General features: G+C 30.6%; 1 protein-coding gene across 1 annotated transcript in view; it reads right to left on the bottom strand.

Annotated features, from left to right (window-relative positions):
* Positions 1-23,303, bottom strand: part of LOC142333620 (serine-enriched protein-like) — a 123,444-nt gene that overhangs the window by 94,069 nt on the left and 6,072 nt on the right. Inside the window, exon 2 of the mRNA XM_075380959.1 lies at positions 20,887-21,665. The gene's annotated coding sequence lies outside the window, so the exon portion shown is untranslated. The remainder of the gene's footprint in view (positions 1-20,886; positions 21,666-23,303) is intronic.

The following is a 23,303-nucleotide window of genomic DNA, read 5'->3' as shown; positions in this document are numbered from 1 at the left end:
CAACATTACTATGAGTCAAATTTTCTTCTTAATTTTGAAACTTCTGTTTTTTATTTAGAACAAAAGAATATTCCATAATAATTTTACTTTAAGATGAAAGAGAATAATGAAAATACAAGATATAATGTAATTCCAATAAGTGATGTTAGAAATTGGTTTAACCAGGAATTGTGATTTACTGTTTACATAAATTTATACAGAATGTTTATAAAATCGTGAGCTGGCTATACTTTTGGATTCTACTTTAAAAACTAAACAAAAAATATCCATAGGAGAAATTGCAATTTCTTCTTTGTTCTTCCCCATCTGTCATTTTGTTACTTTTATAAAAAAATTTATATCTCAAGTTGAGATAGAAGAATCACATCATTATTTGGTATAAAAAGTCTTGGTAATAAAAGTTTTAAAATTAGCAAAAAATCAGGACTTATACCTTAACAAATTTCAAAATGTTACAAAATCAAAAAATGTTAATTTTTTGATCCGTTATATAAATATAAGGTTTTATCAAAATGTATGTTATTAAGCCTTTTATTATTTTTAAATCCGTTAAAAGTAGCCGAGTTATGACAGATAATTGAAGTTGTAATTTTGTGTCTGTTTTCATGTCCTCCACTTTATGTTCAATTTGATTAAATATTAATTGTTTTTATTTATTGTTAATTCTAGTATTGTAAATTAGTATCAAATTAAATAATAATTTTACGATAGACCTATTATCTTTTCATGAGCACAGTATAAGTATATCATACGCATTATAATACAGGCAATATTTATTTAGCCGTGCTACAAATGTACGTTTACCCGGAAGTCGACCGAATTGAACAAGAAAGTAAACTTGCTGAAATGTTTCAACAAGAAGGTGCACTCTCGCATTTTAGCCTAGGCGTTCGACGGGGCCTTTCGATGAAAGATTTCCTAATCGTTGAGTCGATCGAGCCGGTCTAATGCTTTGGCCTGCGAGAAACCCGTATTTGACACTCCTAGACTTTTTTCTACGGGAATTTAAAAACAATCGTCTTTTTGGGGGTGGGGGTTCGATTTTGCAATTATTGTTATTTTTTAATCGTTAACAAATCGCCTAAGAAAAATATGGCGAAATTCCCTATAAAGTGACAAAATCGCCTGTGATTAGACAGAATCTGGAGATATTGAGGGCAACCTTGTTCTAGAGACTCATCCCGCTGACCTTTTACGCTGAAAATGTAATGACATCAATGCTCCATATATAAAAGTAATCTGACCACGTTTGGTCAAAATCGGTTCAGTAGTTCTTGAGATATAAAGTGATTTAGAGGCCAACCCCAAACACACACACACTATGAACCTTAACATACGAAAAATTTCCATCCGTTCTTTTAGGTTTCTTAGGTGTCAAAACGTCAACCCACCGGGTTGGTCTAGTGGTGAACGCGCCTTCCCAAATCAGCTGATTTGGAAGTCGAGAGTTCCAGCGTTCAAGTGCTAGTAAAGCCAGCTATTTTTACTCGGATTTGAATACTAGTTCGTGGATACCGGTGTCCTTTTGTGGTTGGATTTTAATTAACCACGCATCTCAGGAATGGTCGAACTGAGACTGTACAAGAATACAGTTCATTTACACTCATACATATCATCCTCTGAAGTATTATATAAACGGTAGTTACCGGAGGCTAAACAGGAAAAAGAAGAAGAAGAAGGTGTCAAAACGTCATGATCCGGTGAAAACCACATATGCCCAAATTGGACCGATTACAATACTTTCCCTTCTATACCTATAGCGCTATCTAGACGGGAAAGTAAAAATGGAGATATATATATGATTTATTGGATATCTTTCTTTGAAGAAATAATATCACGCTGATTTTCCTGATGGTATGGTAGCAAGACTGCCTTTTAACCAGAGATTTCGAGTTTTAATTATAGATACTAAATTTTTTAACAGTGTTCGTCAGTCAGATCTTGCGATAACGAGCTCAGAAGCGGTGTAAACGATTCCTGTTGGCGCGTTAAAATATCGACTTTTGAAATATAAATTTTCTTTTTTTATTTATTAATTAGCTTTTATCTCGATTAATTTTGAATTATTACTTTTCCATTTTATATGAGAATAAAGTTAACGCGTCAAATTAAAACAGATAAGCACGCAAGGCTAGCCCTAGCGTTTTTACCGCCATAGGCAAACCCCAAAAATCTCGCTCCCGCCAAGCTTCAAAAAAAGTTTAAAATTAAAAAAAAAAAAACAGAATTATAAAAGAACTATGTTAACCAGAAAAATGACATATAGTTGAATTAAGACAATAATACTAATATAGATTTACGTAAAATTGTTTTATTGAAACAAAAAATTACATTTTTAACGAGTTAACGACAACTAAAACTAGTACCTACTATTTTCAGAGATGATTTAAATATACTTTTAAAAAAATAAACAAAACTACTAATAAATAGTAAATAATATTATTTTCTACATTGAAGTAATCGAAATATATTTTTGTGGGTAGTTATTTTTTTTTACGCTCTAATTCAGGCGGCTTTGCCGCCGTAGGCATCGCCTACCTTGCCTACCGCCGGCCCCGAAACGTGAAAAAATATTAATTTTACCGTTTATCGAAGAACAGAATGAATTTTTCGAAACATAGTTTACAGAAGTATACTTCTGTAAAAAAAAAAAACAACTTTTTTTCAAAACTTTGAACGTTTGCTTAGTGATATTACAGATATTACTATTGAAAATAACTCTCACTGTTTGAAAACCTACTTAAATATACACTATCACAAATTTGAGTATACAATTAAATTGTAGTCTGTTCTACATTTCACTGTATCAAGAAAGTTGGACAGTTCAACAAACAAAAACAACACAAAACAACAGAATAAACCTTTGTAAACCATCTCGTGGAAACTGAATTCTTACATAAAATTACCGACACGCCGTGCAAATCCTAACTTTTTTAAATATGGATAAAGTTTGCGTGATCCACTTCTCAGTAAGAAATATATAAATATAAATATAATTGTCATAAATAGTAAAATTTCTGTTATACATAATGTAAAATGTTTGGACCGTCTAATTAGATAATAAAGTTTCATCAGAATAATAACCCGATTTCATTTACAGTGGGTTAAATCACACTGTGTTGCTTTGAAGTATTTTATTAAACGCTAACGATGATAGGGTATACATAAACGTAATTTATCATTACGTTTATGTATACCCTATCTAAAATATACTATTATGTTTTGTGATTACTTGAAAAAGTAAAAAAAAAATACATATACTAAAATAGACTATCAGAACTTTGTTTTGTACCGGTAAATATGATTCGTGTAAATTATTTCGTAAATTAAAAATTCTCATGTTTCCGTGCATTTATATTTATGAATGTATAACATTTGCTAAGAAGTAAATGCTATTTATTATTTTAATAAAAATTAAAAAGCGAAAATTGTAATTAACTGGTAACAGATTAACAAGCGATTTTCCCTTTGCAAGCGTGCATGTACGTGTGAATTCTTGTATTACTGATGAACCTATGTTGTACACATGTAGTTCTATCAAGACGGAACATTAGATTTGATTAAATTAAATAAAAAGCTTTATCAACCCCTAGTGTACCGTCGGTATATTAATTTAATCTAGTTTTGAAGGTACAGTTTTATTTAATTTATTGTAAATACATAGCTTGCGATATATTATTAAAATACATTTTAAAAAATCCAGATTGCGATTAAAACAAAATGTTTATAAATAAATGTAATAAAATATTTTTTTATACTAATAAATAAAAAAACAAAATAGTTCAATAGCCTATGACAAATATAATTTATAAAATTCTATCGGTCATAGCTGATAGAGGACTATTTTACAAAGACGAATTTTAGAGATAATTATTTTTTTGTTTGATTTTTTGATGACGCGCCAAAAGAAAAGAATTGTCAGTCGGTTACTAATGCCATGGTGGAGTGATGCAGTGAGGGGAATCACCCCCCTCACTGACCCGCTGCGCCTCTGTCGCGCTGTCCCTCTGTTAAACACGAACAACAGAACGGCCAGCTGTCTTCCTTCGCGTCTGATTGGCTACCGTCGGACAGTACTGATCACGCCATGGTACAATTCAAATACAACTGCTAACGTAACGGTCATCACTTCTAAACGAGTAACAAAGTTAATAGCGTCACTATTTCTTATATAGACGTTCGATATAATTAAATTAAATCAAGATTAGTCCATTATTTTATATTGATTACATTTTATTTAAAATAATAATTAATATCCTTTAATTTTAATAAATACATTAAAAATATTACGATAAAGTATATTCGTTTTGTAAAGTAATAAAAAATTTAACAATAAATTATAACAGATCAAATTTCTCCTGTTTTATTTACAATACGACCTCGTAAGTAGGATATTACGGCCAGTTTTTAATATGATTGTTATAAACTTACTTTGAAATAAAGCATTAAAGGATAAAAAAAAAAATAATCAGTAAAACTTATAATTAAATCGATTATTTATGTTTCTAATAAATAACGTAACAGACGGCCAGATAAATACAATGTTGCGTTACAGGCTATAAACAACCTACATTCCTACATTTATGCAATTCTTTAATGTTTATAAGAACATAAAATATAATGTTATTTAATAGATCAACAAACATCAACTAAACCGTTTGCCGACCGACCTCCTAAGTAAGAAGCTTCGTCCGGAGGTCCCGGGTTCGAATCTTAGACACGGTTGGAATTTTAAATTTAATTTATATTATTGACTCGTTTAATTATTTATCAAAATATGAATTTATATATTACAGAATATAAGGTATATGTTTAACGAAGGCTGTTTGTTCAGTTTTTAGTCAAGGTTACAGACACAACGTTGTTCGAAAAAAAAACGCATTAAACGGACTAGGTTTTGTCAACAAATCAGTGAATTGTGTTATAAACAACATAACCCAAGCTTGTTTATTATTACAATTCTGACCTGTGTGCGATGCCGTTACCAGCTGTCGCCATCTTGGCGACAGCTGGTAACGGCATCGTGCGTTGGGTGTGTTAGTGGGTGCGATGAAAATTATGATTGAAAATCGGGCCGCAAATACTGAAAGATTGATATTAACCCACTATATTATACCCTCCATCGCATTATTTAATCGCGTACTATTTCTCTTAATATTAAATATTATTATTCAAATTTCTTACAGTTTGTGTAAAAAAATAATTTTCTATTTTGTTTTTGTATTGAAGTAAAAATACTTGTAAAACACGAGACAAATTAACTACAAATAGTTAAACAAATACGACATCCTTTGATACGGTTTTAAATAGACGTTCGCAAAGTATAACAGATTATTTTTTATTTTATAAAAAGCATTAAAAATATATATTTTATTGTAAGCGCTAAAAATAAAGTTATAAAGAAATGCATTTTTCATCGATGTAACAGGATGTTTACGTTGTAAAACAAGATGTTATCTTGCTGTTTTAAACCGATTTTACCTATTTACATAAAACATATTCGCCACGCTAGGATATTTTGTTAACGGAACTCGACAACAGAATAATGCTGGAGACGTTTTCAGGACCACCGACGATAAAATGTAACCGATTCAGTAAAACAACACATTTTACATTCGCGTATACATTTCCGTAGCACGTAGTATATAAATCTGCAGTAAAAAAAATAAATGAAATTCATAGTTGTAATGCTGTTGTTTAAATTTTTTCATTCCTTTCAGTACTGTCGTATTAATACGCTCTCTCTCAGTGATTTTATTAATCCTACTCTCAATTACTCGGACTTCCAAGGTTTCATCTATCCCTAAAATACGCATAGTTTTATTGTACGATTCAATCGTTATATGAATTAATTATTAATAAAAACTAAAAAAAATTTCCTTTGTTGGAAATCGGAACAAGTAAATCTATTCAAAATAAATATATTCTGCGATTAACATCTATCAAAATTTCGATTATCCGTACTTCCATTTTCAAAAAAAATTACAGCGGTAATTCAAAATGTATAATTATAGATAGTATATAATCCGATGTTAGATAACGAGTTTTGAGACTAGCACCGCGCCTAATCATCTTTCTCAGACTCCATTACTGAAGAAGAGACGCTAACTACAAATGAAATGTTGAGTATCATTAAGGAGGGTAAATATACTTACGGAAACCCACCGGGTTGGTCTAGTGGTTAACGCGTCTTCCCAAATCAGCTGATTTGGAAGTCGAGAGTTACAGCGTTCAAGTCCTAGTAAAGCCAGATATTTTTACACGGATTTGAATACTACATCGTGGATACCGGTGTTCTTTGGCGGTCGGGTTTCAATTAACCACACATCTCAGGAACGGTCGAACCGAGAATGTACAAGACTACACTTCATTTACACTCATTCATATCATCCTCATTCATCCTCTGAAGAATTATCTAAACGGTAATTACCGGAGGCTAAACAGGAAAAAGAAAGAAAGAAATATATTTACGGATTCAGAAACTTTAGGATTAGACAATAAATGTTCTACTGTTCTACCACTGAGCTATCTTCACCAAATCTCTCTCTCTCTCTCTCTCTGTATGTACGTATATATATCACACACGTAGCTAGCAAGAGGCTAAGGAGGCTATAGCCCTCGCAGAAATTGTCGGGCTATGGGGGCTGCAGCTCCCATCGCCCGACAATCATTAAACTTTATCATTCAGGGGTTAAATCTAGTAATTTGAGAAAAAAAATTTAGCATATTAAATTTAAGTAATGTACAACATCTCAAAAGTATTTTCACAAAATTTGAGATAAATCGGTACATAATCATCTCTTTAGTCATTAATCCACACTTATATACCTTAACCTGCAAGAGTAACGCCGTCACTCGACGTGTGAAAGCCGGGCTCACTCTGGCGCAATACTAATAAAAATAATTGATTACCGGGGATTCCCCGCAAACCAGAAACGCAGCGCTTGCTTATCGCAATCCAAACTCGGTCCAAGAATCTTCAAAACGTTTTCAAGCTCTTTTGCCAGGATCAGCTAGTCCTGGAAAAGCGGATAAACTAAAACTCTTAGCGATGCATTACGATAATAAATGTTCTGAATCTGTCCTCCAAGCGGAGTATCTTAAAATTTAAAATCGGAAGCGATTGAAATAACGGATCGCTGCAACAAAGAATGTTTGCCGAATATCCATTACAAGTTTTAACGACTCTTACGGTAACATGTAATAATGAACGCTCGTTCTCCACAATGAAGAGAGTCAAAATGACTGCGCGTAACAAGTCGGGGTATGGAAGATTAAGTTCGTTCGTTAGTTTCTTTGTCAGTGCATAGAGATATTACTGTTACTCCTGATGAAGTTTTAGATATTATGGCGAGAAAGAAAAATCGACGAGTACCTTTATAACATTGATAACTTTTATTGGAGTGTCAATGTGGATTATGAAAAAAATGATATACTAACATTATGATTCTTATTTTCGTAGTAAATGATGTATTAAATCTAAGCGTATGTTTTCTATTTTTCAAGTGCAGTAAAGTATAAAAAACCGTTTCAATATAAAATGATTTTCATTATTATTACTATTATCTCATCATCATCATCATCAGCCCCCTTAGCTTCCCCCGAAAAAACACCTAGCTACGTGCCTCTCTGTCTGTCTGTGTGTGTGTGTGTGTGTGTGTGTGTGTGTGTGTGTGTGTGTGTGTGTGTGTGTGTGTAAAATCTCTCAGTCACTCTCTCTCTCGCTGTGTGTGCGTGTGATCGTTATTTTTCTCATCACGGTCTGTCCTTTCAAACAGAAAGAAAAGAAAATTCGGTAACCTAACTTGTGTATATTAAGACAAAAATAAAGCAAATTTTTTAATTAATTTAAATGGGTTAATTGAGTATTTGTTTTTCTAACGCGAAAGATAGTAACAATTTTTTTCAAAAAAAAAAAAAAAATTAAAATGAGACACGATAATATTTAGTTGCACGCCACTTAATGAACACTAACATTTTAGTCGAGCGGTAGCGTCTCGGTCTTTCCTACGAAGGTCCCGGGTTCGAATCCCGGTCAGGCATGGCATTTTCACAGTCTACAAAATTCAAATTTGTATAATTTTATTCTATCCTCTGAAGCAATACCTAATGTTGGTCTCAGAGGCTAAAAAAAAATCTGATGAGGACATCACTGTCTTCATTTTTTACGCCTATTAAATTACATATACGCATTTTTTTTTTTTTTAATGAAAAGTACATAAAATTTTATTTCATTAACTTCTGATATTTTTTCATTTAAAAAATGTTTTTTTTATTGTTATTGAATTTTATTGTAATTTTTTTTTAAACAGATGTTAATAATTATTAATAAATCAATATATTTAAATTAAAAAAAAAAAGAGATGAAGTCTGATTCGAACCTAGGTGACTTCCTCTTGTAAGATCCAAATAATTCATTAATTAAAATTTTATTTGGCTATAACTCTGGAACCGATGAAAATAATTATCACTTATATCGTTGAAAAACTCTCGATGAGGTTTTATTATTGCGATTAAGAAAAAGTCCAGGATCCAAATTTTTTTGGATTTTGGGCTGTTTTGGACACTTTTAGCCCGGTCGATTGCAATCAAAAGGGAGGTGCAAAACTAGATGTTATAACAGTCTTAAATTCAAAATTTCAACATGCTACGGCTAATCGTTTTTAAGTTATGCGAGATACATACGTACGTAAAGACGTCATGCCGAAACTATTCAAAATGGATTCAGGAACGGTCAAGATGGATATTTCCGTTGAAATCTAAAAAACGAAATTTTTCGCGATCACAATACTTTCTTTACTTCGTACAATTAAGTTTAAAAAAAAAATAATAATTTTTTTGTACGATATGACAGCTAATTGGTATATAAGAAAAAAGTTTAACTTAAAATGTCTAAACGAAGGTAGATTAGTTCACACATTACTTAATCTTAGTATTATTAATAAATAAATAGATCTCATCTCTCTCTCTCACTGTGTGTGTGTGTGTTTGGGCGCGTGCGTATTTGTATTGTAGATTTGCTTACAGTAAACGTTGTAATCGGCTAAGTAAGATAAATTTATAATTAGTGTAATCGTATCATTACCCCCTTACATACCACTTGTTAATCTTTTTTATAATCTATAATAATTTGCGGTTCAGTTTAGTTGTGGAAATTTTTCAGATACTAATCTGAAATCGAACCCAAGACTTTGGTTTAAGATTTAGTAAGCAAAGCACGTTTTCTGTGGCACTGAAGCGGCAACATTACATTTTTTATTGTTAGTTATATTTACCAAAAAAAAAGTATAAAAGCAAGCACGCGAATGTGCTTTTGTATACGTGCAATCATTATGTTTACGTGCGCGGTTGTAATTATATATAATAAATTGAATATTAGATAAAATTAAATAATTGAAAGCCTCATAATTACCCGTTTATGTACCGTTAGCTATGTTTTTTAGCTAACACAAAAAAAAAGTCAGAACAAAAATTTTGGCTAAATTTTGTCGAATAAAAAAATTAATAATAAATCTGACCGTCTAACGTAAAAACCGACTGTTTCGATCTGCAGAACACATCAATATAAATTTCAAGAAAAGTGTGAAAATATTTGTAAAGTATTTCACGGTGACAATAAAAGGAAATTTACCTTCCTAAAATAGATAGCTAAATTATTAATCACCAAATGCAGACACAGGTAAAACAATTTGTTAACAGAAACGTAAATTTTTTAAAACAAAAAACAGAACTTCAATAAAATATTGATATCCGAAATAATAAGTAGCAATTATTAGAGCACATTTAAATAAAAATAAATTTAGTATACAAAAAAATGAGCAACCCCTTTTCTAGTGTAACGGTACTTACTTGAAAGCAAATTATTTTTATAAAGTAATCTATGTATATAAATTTTATTTAATTTTAGTTCATTAAATTCCCATAATACCTGCTAATGAGTTAACCTTTTGTAATTAATCATATTATTTGTGTACTATTTTGCTTATTAAAAAATATTTTATTGAAAGAACTTACCTAATTTACATGTAGAATTCTTCTCTAAATGGTCGTTTAGATTCGTGTAAAACACTACTATATATACTGAAAACAAATAACGTATAAGTAAACAAAATTTGATACGGTTTTAAAAACACCATTAGATCGGAAAGAAATAAATATCATTTATTTTTATTTTACATGACAACGTTAATCGTTCGTTAATACTACTTATATTAGATTAATAAGTTATCAGAAAGAAAATATTAGGTAATATTACAATCTAAGTTTTCTTTATTTTTACTACATCGCTGTATATAATGGAAGCAGCTAATAAATAATATAAACAAATATAATTGTTCATGAGCGTAACAAATATTTTGACACACGCAGTTGTTTTGACTAATTGTAGCCGAACCAAGTTGAAGGACGAAATAGTCGGATACAGTCACAGCAATTACAGCTCCTGATCAATTCTATCTGTACACTCCCTTTTACATACACCAACACGTACAAGTTACCGCAGTTAGTAAATTTTTTTCTCCGCTCAATCCGTAGTTCAGAACCCATCTTTTTATTTTATTCTGTTAGGTTTTTTTTTACTATTATTTTCTTATTAATCTGCATAATTAATTTTAATTTTCTAATTAATGTTTTTATATTAAAATATTTTTAAACTTTTTTTAATATAATATATTTAAAAATGTATTTTTTAAATGTAATTAATAATTTTTTCACAAAAAAAAAACAAAAGGATTGATTTCTAACAGACAATCGATTTGGTTTGCTTTAATTCTTATTTTCAATTAGAATCGCATTATCTTAACTGAATTTCAATGGTTTTCTGAGAAAAAGAAATTTTGACTATAAAAAAGTAATCGGGTTTATTTAACTATGTTGCTTTCCAACCTGTTAACTGCCATCTGTGATCGGAATTAAGTAACGTTTAATGATTTTACAGTCTAGGAACTCTTTATAACCGTATTTAAAAATATATAAAGTTTCATATCATTAGTAAATATCCTCGATGAATCGGGAGCTAAATTAGACGGTTCTGAAACTTCTTCAAGGTTTGTTATTTCAAAAACAAAACGTTAAATTTTTCAACGAATAAAACCTATCTATATTTAATTTATTCTGTAGTAAAAAGATTACGTACATATGACAATCTGCCATCGTTTAAAACACACACATACACGCACACGCACGCACACACACACACACACAAGATTTTATTAACCTCCCCTTAGAGACTATTGAGTGCGATATTAAACTCGAAAATCTTCTTTTTCCTTTCCTTATTTATACAAAATAAACAAACTACGTATCATTGTATTTAATAAATCACATTGTCTACACAAATATTCCATTTTAACAAATACAATTGTTACATTTTAAAATGCGTACAATAAGATAGATTAATAAATAAATTACACTGTTGATTCTTGTATTAAAAAAACCGTTTGAAAATAAAGATATGTTGCAAAAGGTTCTGGTTTCGAATCCCTAATCCCAGACAGGCTCAATATTAATACACCCTAAAAATTCATTTCATAATTAAAGAGAAAAAAATAACCGGATATTAATTTGTTGGCAGTTTAGATTAATAAATTGTTTAATATAAAATAGATTATAAATATTTGTTTTAATAATGCGTATTAAGATCACAAGTTCCTTCCCGCGCTGTCTGGCCAGCGCCCGTTGTTGAACAGAGTTATGTAATATTACTCACTCCAGCCGACAACAAAGGTTCAAGTTTAACAGTCTGACGCGCTTTAATAAATAAATCCCTTACGCGATAGAGCTGAACTGTAGTAAGAATAAATCGATTCCGTATCTAATATTTATATGAATATAAGCGATCTGAGACAGAAGCATTACGCAAGTAATTCTGTGCGGCAACTAACAATCAACTACAGTGTCTTAACGTTATGAATAATTTTTTTTTTTTTTTTTTTTAATTATAAGCATATTACGCTGCTGCAAACCCTCTCCAAGCTGAGAAAAAAACCTTAGATCTTCAGACTACGAGTAACGTTCTTTTAACTGGCAATACCCAGATAGGCATTAAACATGTGAGCTTAAGTCCAAGCCAAAAATCGAACCCAAAACCCTCAGTATATCATTCGGTTGTTCTATTACGGAGGTGACAAAATAGATTACAAAAATCCGACATCCGACAAAATTTAATTCCATGTCACTCAAAGAACTTTCAATATAATTTTTGGATTAAACTGTTTCGTTCATTGAGAGCCAGGTATTAGTTAAAAACGACGAAATATATTTTAAAAGATCGAAATAAAATAAAATTAGGCTTTATACATATAATAAAGTGAACTAATAAATAGATCTACGGGTGTATGTACGCTCTTACACACCCATTCGATTTGGATATTGTAGACGGGCCGAACCGTGAAATTTAGAGATAATACTAATCATTCATTACCTCCTTGCGTACTGTTCGTGGTTTCTATAATCTACATCGTAAAAGATGCGGTTCTGTTATTTTTCTTTTTGAGAAGATGACTGTTCGTCTTCTCAAAAAGAAGGAAATCTTTTGTTCATCTTCTCAAAAAAAACTGCAGTTCCAGATATCGATCGAATCTGGAACTTTTAGTCTAGCAGGTAAGGTAGCTAGCGCTACCTTTTCTCTAATAGCATGTAGGTCATGTTACATCTAAAAAAGAAAAGATTAATAATACAATTTTTTTTAATTCCTGATTGATATTTAAAAAAATATAGTAACACTTAATAACAAAATTGTACGTGCGCGCGCGTGGGGGTCCGTATTTACATGTAGTATATATATATATATATTTTTTTTTTTTGAGAGCGAAAAACGGTTGAACGTTATCATCGCCCGGATGTACTATATATTGAGCTTGATTACGTATATTAACTGATTATACGTATTTAAATAATAAGTAAAAATCTCGTTATAACCCCTTTGTGTACGGTTGGCTGTTGTAATATGTCCATTTATAGTTTTAAGCGAAAATTTATTCTCTTTAATATTTTATCTAATTATAAGTTGGGCAAGACCGATAGTCAATTTTAAAAACAATTTAATATTAGACGACATGTAACGGATGGTCTAATGTTAAAAAAATTGATGGTGATGACAGTTTGCGAACCAAATTTTAGATATAATAATTTTGTTGTTAAACTAGCGGATGTCTTTCGATGACGTCGATTCCGTAGTGGGGGGAAGATGAGTCTAACTAAAGAAATTCACCGAGATGCTTTGTTTTGTGGTTAGTTATTGGCGGGAATTATCGGTAGATAGCCGACTGAATACGTAATGCTTCCAGTTAACATTGACGTCATCCAATTTACATCTTTTTACTGAGATATTTCTTATTACTGATTAAGGTGAGTTGTATTTATTTTTTTAATATTATTGGCAGTTGTTTTATTCTGTGTATGTGTTATTCAAATTATTTATTAGATTAAAAATGTTAGAACCCAATTTACTCTCGTCTATTTTTACAAAATAAATTTAATAATAATAAATTTGTTTATTTATCTCTTAATAGCAGCTAAACAGTATCGAAAAAATAAACAAGTTATATGTTTGTAAGAGTATTTCGTGAGTGATATATTAGATGTATTTCGTGTTAAATATATTATGTTTTAAGTCGGGTAACGAGAATGAAGCTAAGAAAATAATTTGCATCTGTATCGTTATAAAGAATATACCGATTTAGTCCTGGGTTCGACACCTAAATAGCTTACCGTTTATTCACCGATCTCAATTAATGTCGTTAAATATTCATAAATGAATGTCTCGGGAATAACACAAAAATTTGAAAAAAAATATTTTTTGATAGGAAAGAAAGTAACAAATAATCGTTTTAATAAATTTGTAAAAATATTTTTAGAAATTTATCGGCGTAGTTTTTATTTAACATATATATATATAATAATATAAGTAAGAAAGGAAAAAAAACATAGGTAGTGAGTTTGTAGAAGGCAACCAATATTTTATAATATGAGTCGACACCCGGTAAGGACTGTATAATCGTGTATCATCTCAATAATTATGCGTACATAATATTTAAAGCAGAAATTATTCGTAAACAGTACAACGAGATATATACAACAAATAGTTCATTACAGATTTTTATATTTCCGTGTTTAATTTATATTTTTTAAGCTAAATTAAAAAAAAAAATCACAAAATTGTTGAAAATGTATAGTCGATCATTCTTTTAGAGGAAAACTATTTTTAAGAAAGTTTTAATGACCCTCAGATCGATCGGTTGGTAAATTAACCGACTGATATACCGAAAATCCTGGGTTTGAATTTCGGCATTCCTTATAGGTTACAATTCATCTAATTCATTACGTACAATAATAAACGACGCGAAATAAATAAATTACAAAAAAAACTATGTTTGTTTAGCTGATCAAAGGAGCGCTGAAATTTAAAAACAATTGAAGTAACATAATTTAACGGTGTACTCGTATTTTCGAAATAAAATTCTATACGCGTAATTTTTTATTACTACAAACGACGTTGTAACTTTTCTTCTCGTCGGCAAAAACCTTAACGGTCAATTTTTTTTATTACAAAGTTTTTGTAAAAATGCACTTTGAGTGAGAAAATTGAAAAAATACAAACATGTTTAAGTAGCCCACCGCATACAGCGAGAGAGATTGACGGAGGGGGAGAGTGAGAGGGTGATGGAGAGAAATTGAGAGAGGGGTTGGTAGGGGGATCAGTGATGGAGAGGAAGCGAGACAGAGGGTCTCTCTCTCACTCTCTCTTCTCTTCTAATACTATTCTTAATACGGAGTGGTATTATATAAACACAGCTCTAACATTGTGACTACAACAGGTGCTCCTATGTTGCCAATTAACCTGACTTTTCCTTCCCCCCTGGCCCTTTGGCAGCCAAGATCGGCATCAGGTAAATCACTGCGTTGCGTTTGAGTTATTCAACACTTTTACATAGAATACATTTTCCAAGCTAACCAGTAAGGAAGATGAATGAAAAAAATAATTTTTAATATTTTTCTTAAAATTTTTATTATTTATTTTTTTTTTAAATTTAATAATGAATCATATTATTATTTTACTATTATTTATATTTATATATTAAAAAAAAAAATTAAATCGTGTTAAATTCTTTGTTTGACAACAAGGTCAATGAACTTTGATATTTATCGATTATGTATTAGTGTTAAAAACTTAAAAATCATACTTTATAACTTTTTTGTTTATTTTAATTTTTTTTATGTTGTTATAATACAATTAGTAAAATAATCACTGATTTTATACATCCGACTCTTGGTTAACCGGACTTACATATTTTATTTATCCGTAAAATTTACATAAACTATTGCTTGTTTAAGTACTCGAATTATCAGAGATTTTCTTGTTACAAAATTGTGATTCAAATTAAATATAATCTGAGATTAATGTTTGTTAAAACATCGATTATTCGGACCTCCATATCTCAAACATTTTTCGACTAATTGCGGGGCCTTTTATACCGAGGTCCCGGGTTCGAATAAAAGGAAATAACTGAAAACCTTAACATTACAGTTTAACGTTGGTTACGTTCCTTTGTTAACTTTGTATACATAGGTTTAAGCGAAAATTTGGTTTCAGTTATTATTTTGTAAAATTAAAAGTTTTCAAATCTGTAAAACATTAATGCTATACTGTCGGTTGTTATTATGAGAGGAGAAACAGTACAGTGTAGGCAATACATTTTAGTGGGCGCGCCAATTTTCATAATTTATTTTGCAGATTTGTTGGACGTTGTTTGAAGCGACAGAGAAATAACGTGCGTGGCAGAGAACGAAAGCTTATGGAATCTAGCGACATTACAGATGGCGTGTGATATGCAGTTTAATTTGGATCCTCGTGTCTGCGGTCATTCTTGTTTAACTATTTCTTATACGTTGTTTATTTTGTTTTGGTGTTTAATGACCTTCATTATTAATCGAGGTAAGTTTCTTTATATTAATATTATTTTAATATAGCTTAAAATAAGTGTTATTATTTTTGTTTTCTTATCACGTACTGCATATATATATAACTGCGTATATAATTTCGTACCAAATTCTTACGGTATTTTGTATTTCACTTTTAGTCGTTTCTGAAATATTAAATTTCGTATTTTAAAATGTTTGAAATTTATCGGTGATAAATTATAATTTTAAACTTGTATTTACGAGAATAAAGAATAAAAACAAAAATAATAGTAATGTAAACATTGGCAAAAGATACCAGAATTACAGGTAGACAGAAAGTTCTGTGTTCAAATTTCGGTCAGAATTGGCTTTTTTATACGCTTTATTAAAATTTGAAATAAAAGTAAGCGACGAACTGAATGTCGGTCTATTGCCCGTACAAATAAATAAATAGAAAGATTACTAGGTCGAATTGTAAATAAAACTGGAAAAATTTTATCTGTTATTATGTAATATTAGAATCTTTTTTTTTTTTGTAAATTACTTTACAAAACTGATAAATTTAATCGTAATATTTTTAAAAAATTATTAAAATTAAGGGAGATTAATTATTATTTTAAATAAAATGTAATAATAGATATAAAATGATGAACAAATCTTGATTTAATTTAATTATATCGAACGTCTATATAAGAAATACAATAGGGATATTAACTTTGTTATTCGACAGTAATACACACACACGTACGTACACATGTACGCACATTTACGGTTGTATTTGAATTGTTGTACCATCGCGTGACCAGTACTGTCCGAGGGTAGCCAATCAGAGTGAAGATAGCCACCTGCTGCATTTGTTTCATCTCCCCCCTCTCCCCGCACCATCGTCGCAGTAGTCAGACTGACAAGTTGTTTTTACTATGCGTCATCCCAATAAAATTAAACAAAAAAATAATTACCTCTGAGAGAGTATGAACCATACAATTTTATAAATTATTATTTTATTTTATCATTGCCTATCGAACTATTGTTTTTCTATTAAAGCATTTATTACTATAAGGAATTTACTTATTACATTTATTTTATTTATATTTAATTTTTTTTATTAAACACTTCGCTTTTATTATAATCTGAATTTTTTTTAATCTAGCACAAATTATGTATTACAGTAAATAAATTTGTACCCTCAAAACTAGATTTAACTAACATACAATCTAGTTTTGAAGGTACAAATTTATTTACAAGAGGTTGTTGATGAAGATTTCTATTATTTAATAAAATCTAATGTTACAGCTTGATAAAACTATAAGTGTATATGTCTTTATCAGTAATGCAAGAGTTCGCACGCACGCACACCCGCGTCTAATGTTTGACGTAGCAGAACTGCGGTTCAAATTTAGTCTCTCTAGAGAGATATTCAACATTTATAGTGAATCAATGTAGATGTTGATCATATGATAAAAAATGTCACACCCTTACCGTGAATCGAACTGACAATATATAAAATAACATGTACATACCACCGCACTACACTATTTGATTGTTCTGTCGCCTAAAGTTATTCATCTACTTTCAATCGAGACGTGAAAGTAAAAGATACCTCTATAAATTTTTCTTTTGGGGTTTAATTAAGTTAATAAATAATTTTTTTATTCCGATTAGTGTAGAATAATATATTATATAAGAGTATATAATACTCGGGAACGCGTAAATACGCTATTTCATTAATAAAAAAAAGGAACTGTCCCGGAATTTGTGCGGATGGATCAAGGGAAACCGTGGTAAAACCTTAATCAGGTCGGCATGACAAATTTCACTATCGATTAAAAAATAAAGTTAGGTTCGATTAAAGTCCATAAATATAAAAACAGATGAAATAATATCGAGATAACTAAATTAAGCGACTAAATATATAATAATTCACAATTCAAAAGGCGTTAATGAAAATGATTTATATTTGTTTACACGGTTAACAGGATACAGGAAATTGAGTTTTTTTTTTACTTTTTAATCGGTATAATTTAAAATTTTATCGACACAGTAATATTGTTTATGTAGAATGAAATAATTTAATTGTTTTTAAATAAACAACCGATGTTAAATTTTTTTTTGAAACGGTTCAGTAACGGAAGTATAATGCGGGAAATGTACACATCTTTTGTCTTTTAACCCGTGATTTCTCAGAAACTACTAAAAATACAGTTCTCAAACCAATTTCTTTCGATTTTTCACTTCAGATTTTATTTTTTTTATTTATTTTTTTTTTTGTCTTCAGTCATTTGACTGGTTTGATGCAGCTCTCCAAGATTCCCTATCTAGTGCTAGTCGTTTCATTTCCGTATACATCCTACATCCCCAACAATTTGTTTTACATACTCCAAACGTGGCCTGCCTACACAATTTTTCCCTTCTACCTGTCCTTCCAATATTAAAGCGACTATTCCAGGATGCCTTAGTATGTGGCCTATAAGTCTGTCTCTTCTTTTAACTATATTTTTCCAAATGCTTCTTTCTTCATCTATTTGCCGCAATACCTCTTCATTTGTCACTTTATCCACCCATCTGATTTTTAACATTCTCCTATAGCACCACATTTCAAAAGCTTCTAATCTTTTCTTCTCAGATACTCCGATTGTCCAAGTTTCACTTCCATATAAAGCGACACTCCAAACATACATTTTCAAAAATCTTTTCCTGACATTTAAATTAATTTTTGATGTAAACAAATGATATTTCTTACTGAAGGCTCGTTTAGCTTGTGCTATTCAGCATTTTATATCGCTCCTGCTTCGTCCATCTTTAGTAATTTTACTTCCCAAATAACAAAATTCTTCTACCTCCATAATCTTTTCTCCTCCTATTTTCACATTCAGCGGTCCATCTTTGTTATTTCTACTACATTTCATTACTTTTGTTTTGTTCTTGTCTTTTTCATGCGATAGTTCTTGCGTAGGACTTCATCTATGCCGTTTATTGTTTCTTCTAAATCCTTTTTACTCTCGGCTAGAATTACTATATCATCAGCAAATCGTAGCATCTTTATCTTTTCACCTTGTACTGTTACTCCGAATCTAAATTGTTCTTTAACATCATTAACTGCTAGTTCAGATTTTATAAAGAAAAGAAAAACCATCGCGTTTACTCTTTTATTTGGATCTACAGTCTGGCTGAATTTTACCAAACTGGCAAGAATTAAGGCAAAACATTTTACCTTACCAGACAAGACTTATTTAATTTTACCTGGCCAGCCAACTATTTGAATTTAATTAAGCATATCTAAATTTTAATTGAAGAAACATATTTTCTTCTTGAGGTTTTTTTTTGTAATTTCAAGTAATCCTCATTACAGCTTTATATATATTTTTTTTAAATTATAAATAATCTAAAGCAGTATAATTTGATAAAGGGGAGATCGACTAGGAAACAAAATGTTTTACTAAGAAATTTGATTTTTTCCTCGATATACTTTCAATACTGCATAATTTTTATAGTAAAAACGTAATTTGACAAAGGGGTTCAAATCTGACTCAAATTTTATTACTCGATATTTAAAAATATTTCGCGATTTTACTCTAAATATCAATGGCGTATTTGAAATAAAAATCAGTCAAGAGGAAATCTGGGGAAGTTATGTAACCGTAAACTAGTTTTGATTTTACTCAAAAAAAAAAAAAAAATACAAAAATATATAAATAAAATATAATTTTTTATAGAAATAGAATAAAATAAATGGACTGTGAATTTTTTATTCTGTAGTCTTCAATTAGCCATTATTTCTAATTCTGATGCACGGCTAACACACACAACTTAATTTAAAATATTTATTATTTTATTTAAATATATTTATTCGTTTACTTAATTCAATGATTCTAACTAAAGCGCGCGCGTATACCGTATTTAATTCGCATACCGTCATGTGTGACGGGACTAGCGACAACAGTCGGCATTAACTAATGTAATTTCACAAGTTACACAGAACAAATTTCGCTTACACCGTCGGCAGATTGTTGCAGCTGTGAGTCTTAACGCACCGTCCAGTCCGAATTATTTTTTTACACTTTAAATATTATTCATTTATTTAATTTTACCGCTCACCTGTGACGTCACAATATACTCGTATAACAGTAGTTTAGAGCATTTTTTGGGGTGGAGGTGCGATTTCGCAAATATTTTTATTTTTAAGAAAAATACGACTTTAATTAGGTGAAATCTCGAGATACTGAGGGTGCCCTTGTCCTACAGCCTCGCCCCCTTGAGTTTTTAAGTTGAAAATTTAACGCATCAATGCCCCGTATATAGAAGTAATCTGACCGTGTTTGGTCAAAATCGGTCCGGTTGATCTGGTGATATAAGACGATTTAGAGGCTAACACCGAACTCGTACATACGAACATTAACATTCGGAAAATTTCCATCCGGTTTTTTGGGTTCCGTAGAGGCGAAAACCGCGTATGCCCAAATTGGACAGATTACGGATACTTTTTCCTTCTAGAGCTACAGCTGTACTATAGCGTTATTTAGACAGGAAAATAAAAGAACCGCTCAACATTTTTCTGGATGGATCAAGGGAAATCATGATAAATACATAACCGTGATAAATTCATGACAATGAGTGTCACAAAATATTTAATTAAATGAAAAAAAAAAATTAAAATCAGTTAAAAATTGTATTAATACTAAAAAAAACACAACCACAGCCGATTTAGTACAATTTACAACTCGGCATCGAATTGTATTTACTATACATAACCTATCGGAAAAATGTTCCGTTGAATCGCTTAAAACTCTACTTTAAATTTACTGTAGAGATATCCTTCGTAAGTTAGATCCACGTGTGGATGTCTGTTGCGTATGGAAAAATTATGCAAACCATAGAAATATGATTTTACTCTCAAATAAATATACATACAGAGTTTTTATATAAGAACTGTTTGATTTCAAGTACGATTTAAACGGCATTATATTTAAGGTAGTATGACTTACTTACTGTACATTAGTGTCTATCCTTAACGGGTAGATTTTGAAGTTTTTCTTGGTGTACTTCGATATATGTACCGTTCGTTGCCCTGCAAATGTCCAGACGGTAATCCGGCTCTTCCCACGTACTCGTCAGGATGTCGAGTGTAATGTATGCTACCGTCGCACTGCAACAACCCTCTCCTGTAGATGGTTGATGTCGCGGATTTTCTCTGAATAATGATTTTTATATGCCTCCCATATCTTTAGATACCCATATCTAATGGGGTTTAGGTTCCTTGGTGGCCGTGCGATCAGCCCTCCTCTTCCATTCCGCTTGTTTTGAAACCGATGTATAATGCAGCACGGACACGGTTGCTGTAACACGGCGGAGCGCCATCTAGCCGATAGAAAATTATGTATTTGAGCAAAATTTCAACTTTTAGTGGTTAACGGGGGTCACATTAATTCGGCATTAAGCAGGTAATGAAAAAAAACTACAAAAAATAAAATTATAAATAAATATTTATTTTCATTATTTTAGGTAAGAATAAGGATATCAAAGATTAAATTCCACGGAAAACTAAACGAACTGTTCCGGCATTTGCCCTATTGTATCGAGGGAAACCGTGGCAAAACCTTGATAAGAACAGCCTAACAATATTTATGTCTACGATACATTTCACATTACAGGCTTATAACATAGTAAACAAAAAATTTATACATTACGATAATATTACAATTTTAATTATAATAAATCTTTATGATTTATAAATTTCTTCCACATCTGGTGATATCCATCCTTTTTCCCTGCAAAAAGAAATAAAAATTATATAATAATAACAATCTACAATCTCTTATCAATAAAATGTATCGAAAGGTTTTCACCTGTTACACCCGTCTTCAGGAGAATATAGAAAGAATGGAGTAAAAAAAAACACATTATGTGTTACGGTGGTTCATAAAACGCACGAGTATATTACTTCAATTCTAACGATCGATTATGAATACATTTTTGATAAAATATTAAAAAAGTCTTATATAATATAAGGAAAATTACAATGAATGTAATCGATATGTGGATCAACAGAATAAAAGTTCTTTGAACAATGAACTCAAACCTAGAAATTTACAATTATGTAATCTATTCTGATCGGTTCCAGATAAAAATCTAAACAGTATTTTGATCCTGTGTACTGATATTTGTCATATATATATATATATGTATTTCTGAGTTTTGCAACAAAAAAAAAAACACATCAATTATTTTCCAGTTATAAATAAATCAAAAAATTATTGTGCTTTAATGAGCAAATATCGTTTACTATGCTTAATTTACAAAATGTATGAACAGAATATTGCCTTTCATAGGAGTGACATAAACAAACAAATCGTTTTCAACTCTAGATGGAGATTAAAATTTAATGAATCAATTTTTATTTTTTAACTAATTTTTCTTCTGCTACCTCTTTAGGCTACCTAATGATGGCATAGAGACCTGCAGTCTGGTCTTTGGAACTGTTGCTAATTGTAATCTTAGTTAGCAGTCAATTTACTGTTAAAGCTAAATATTTAAAACTTATATTTAGGTATAAAATAGATAATAGCGTAGATAGGGCTATTAGTCCCTTAGTCAAATGTATGTACACTACTCTTGCATCGATTTAAAATACCAAATTTGGCCTTATAATTGGTAAAATAAAATAAAGTTAAACGAAGTCAGGGACGGACTCCCCTTCTATGACTAGACTAATTTACTGTAACAACTCTTCTTTTAGCTGCGCGATTACAATTGCGGTCGATGTCTATACATCGTTATGGTCACAAGCAAGAATTTAGCCATCGAAAGTTACCTTCACAAAAAATAGACTTGTTGGCTGTAGTTGAATGAATTGACAGATTCTTGTACATTCAATCCACCAGTATGGCTTACGCCATAAGGGCTCACCGTTAATGACAGATCATTTTTCCTCTTGGCTTTGAAGTTTCAAGATGTTACTTTAGCATCCAAGAAAGTTTATTTAAATGAGTTAATTAAATCTTGTATTCTGATGAGTAAATAATAATAATATATTATATACTTTATATACATCGCATCTCTTTTCCGTTAGATTCCAAAATGTGTGTTATAGTTATGATACCGAAGAAAGCAGGAGCAGATAAACGTGAAGAATACAGTAAAATTAGCTTAACTAGTCATGTATCAAAAATCTTAACTAGAATTCTGTGCACAAGAATTGAAAGGAGAGTGGAAGCAGTGTTAGCAGAAAACCAGTTTGATTTCAGGAAAAGTATAGGGACAAGGGAAGCAATTTTAGCATTCAGATTAACAGTAGAAGGAAGATTAAAGAAAAACAAACCTGCATACATGGCATTTATAGACTTGGAAAACGCATTTGATAACGTAAACTGGAATAAAATGTTCTGCATTTTAAAAAATTTAGGTTT

This window comes from Lycorma delicatula, chromosome 13 (genome assembly GCF_047948215.1).
Source record: "Lycorma delicatula isolate Av1 chromosome 13, ASM4794821v1, whole genome shotgun sequence".
In the NCBI taxonomy this organism is placed as follows: Eukaryota; Metazoa; Arthropoda; class Insecta; order Hemiptera; family Fulgoridae; genus Lycorma; species Lycorma delicatula.
Note: the sequence above shows the minus strand (reverse complement) of the source record. Positions and strands in the feature narration are given on the sequence as shown.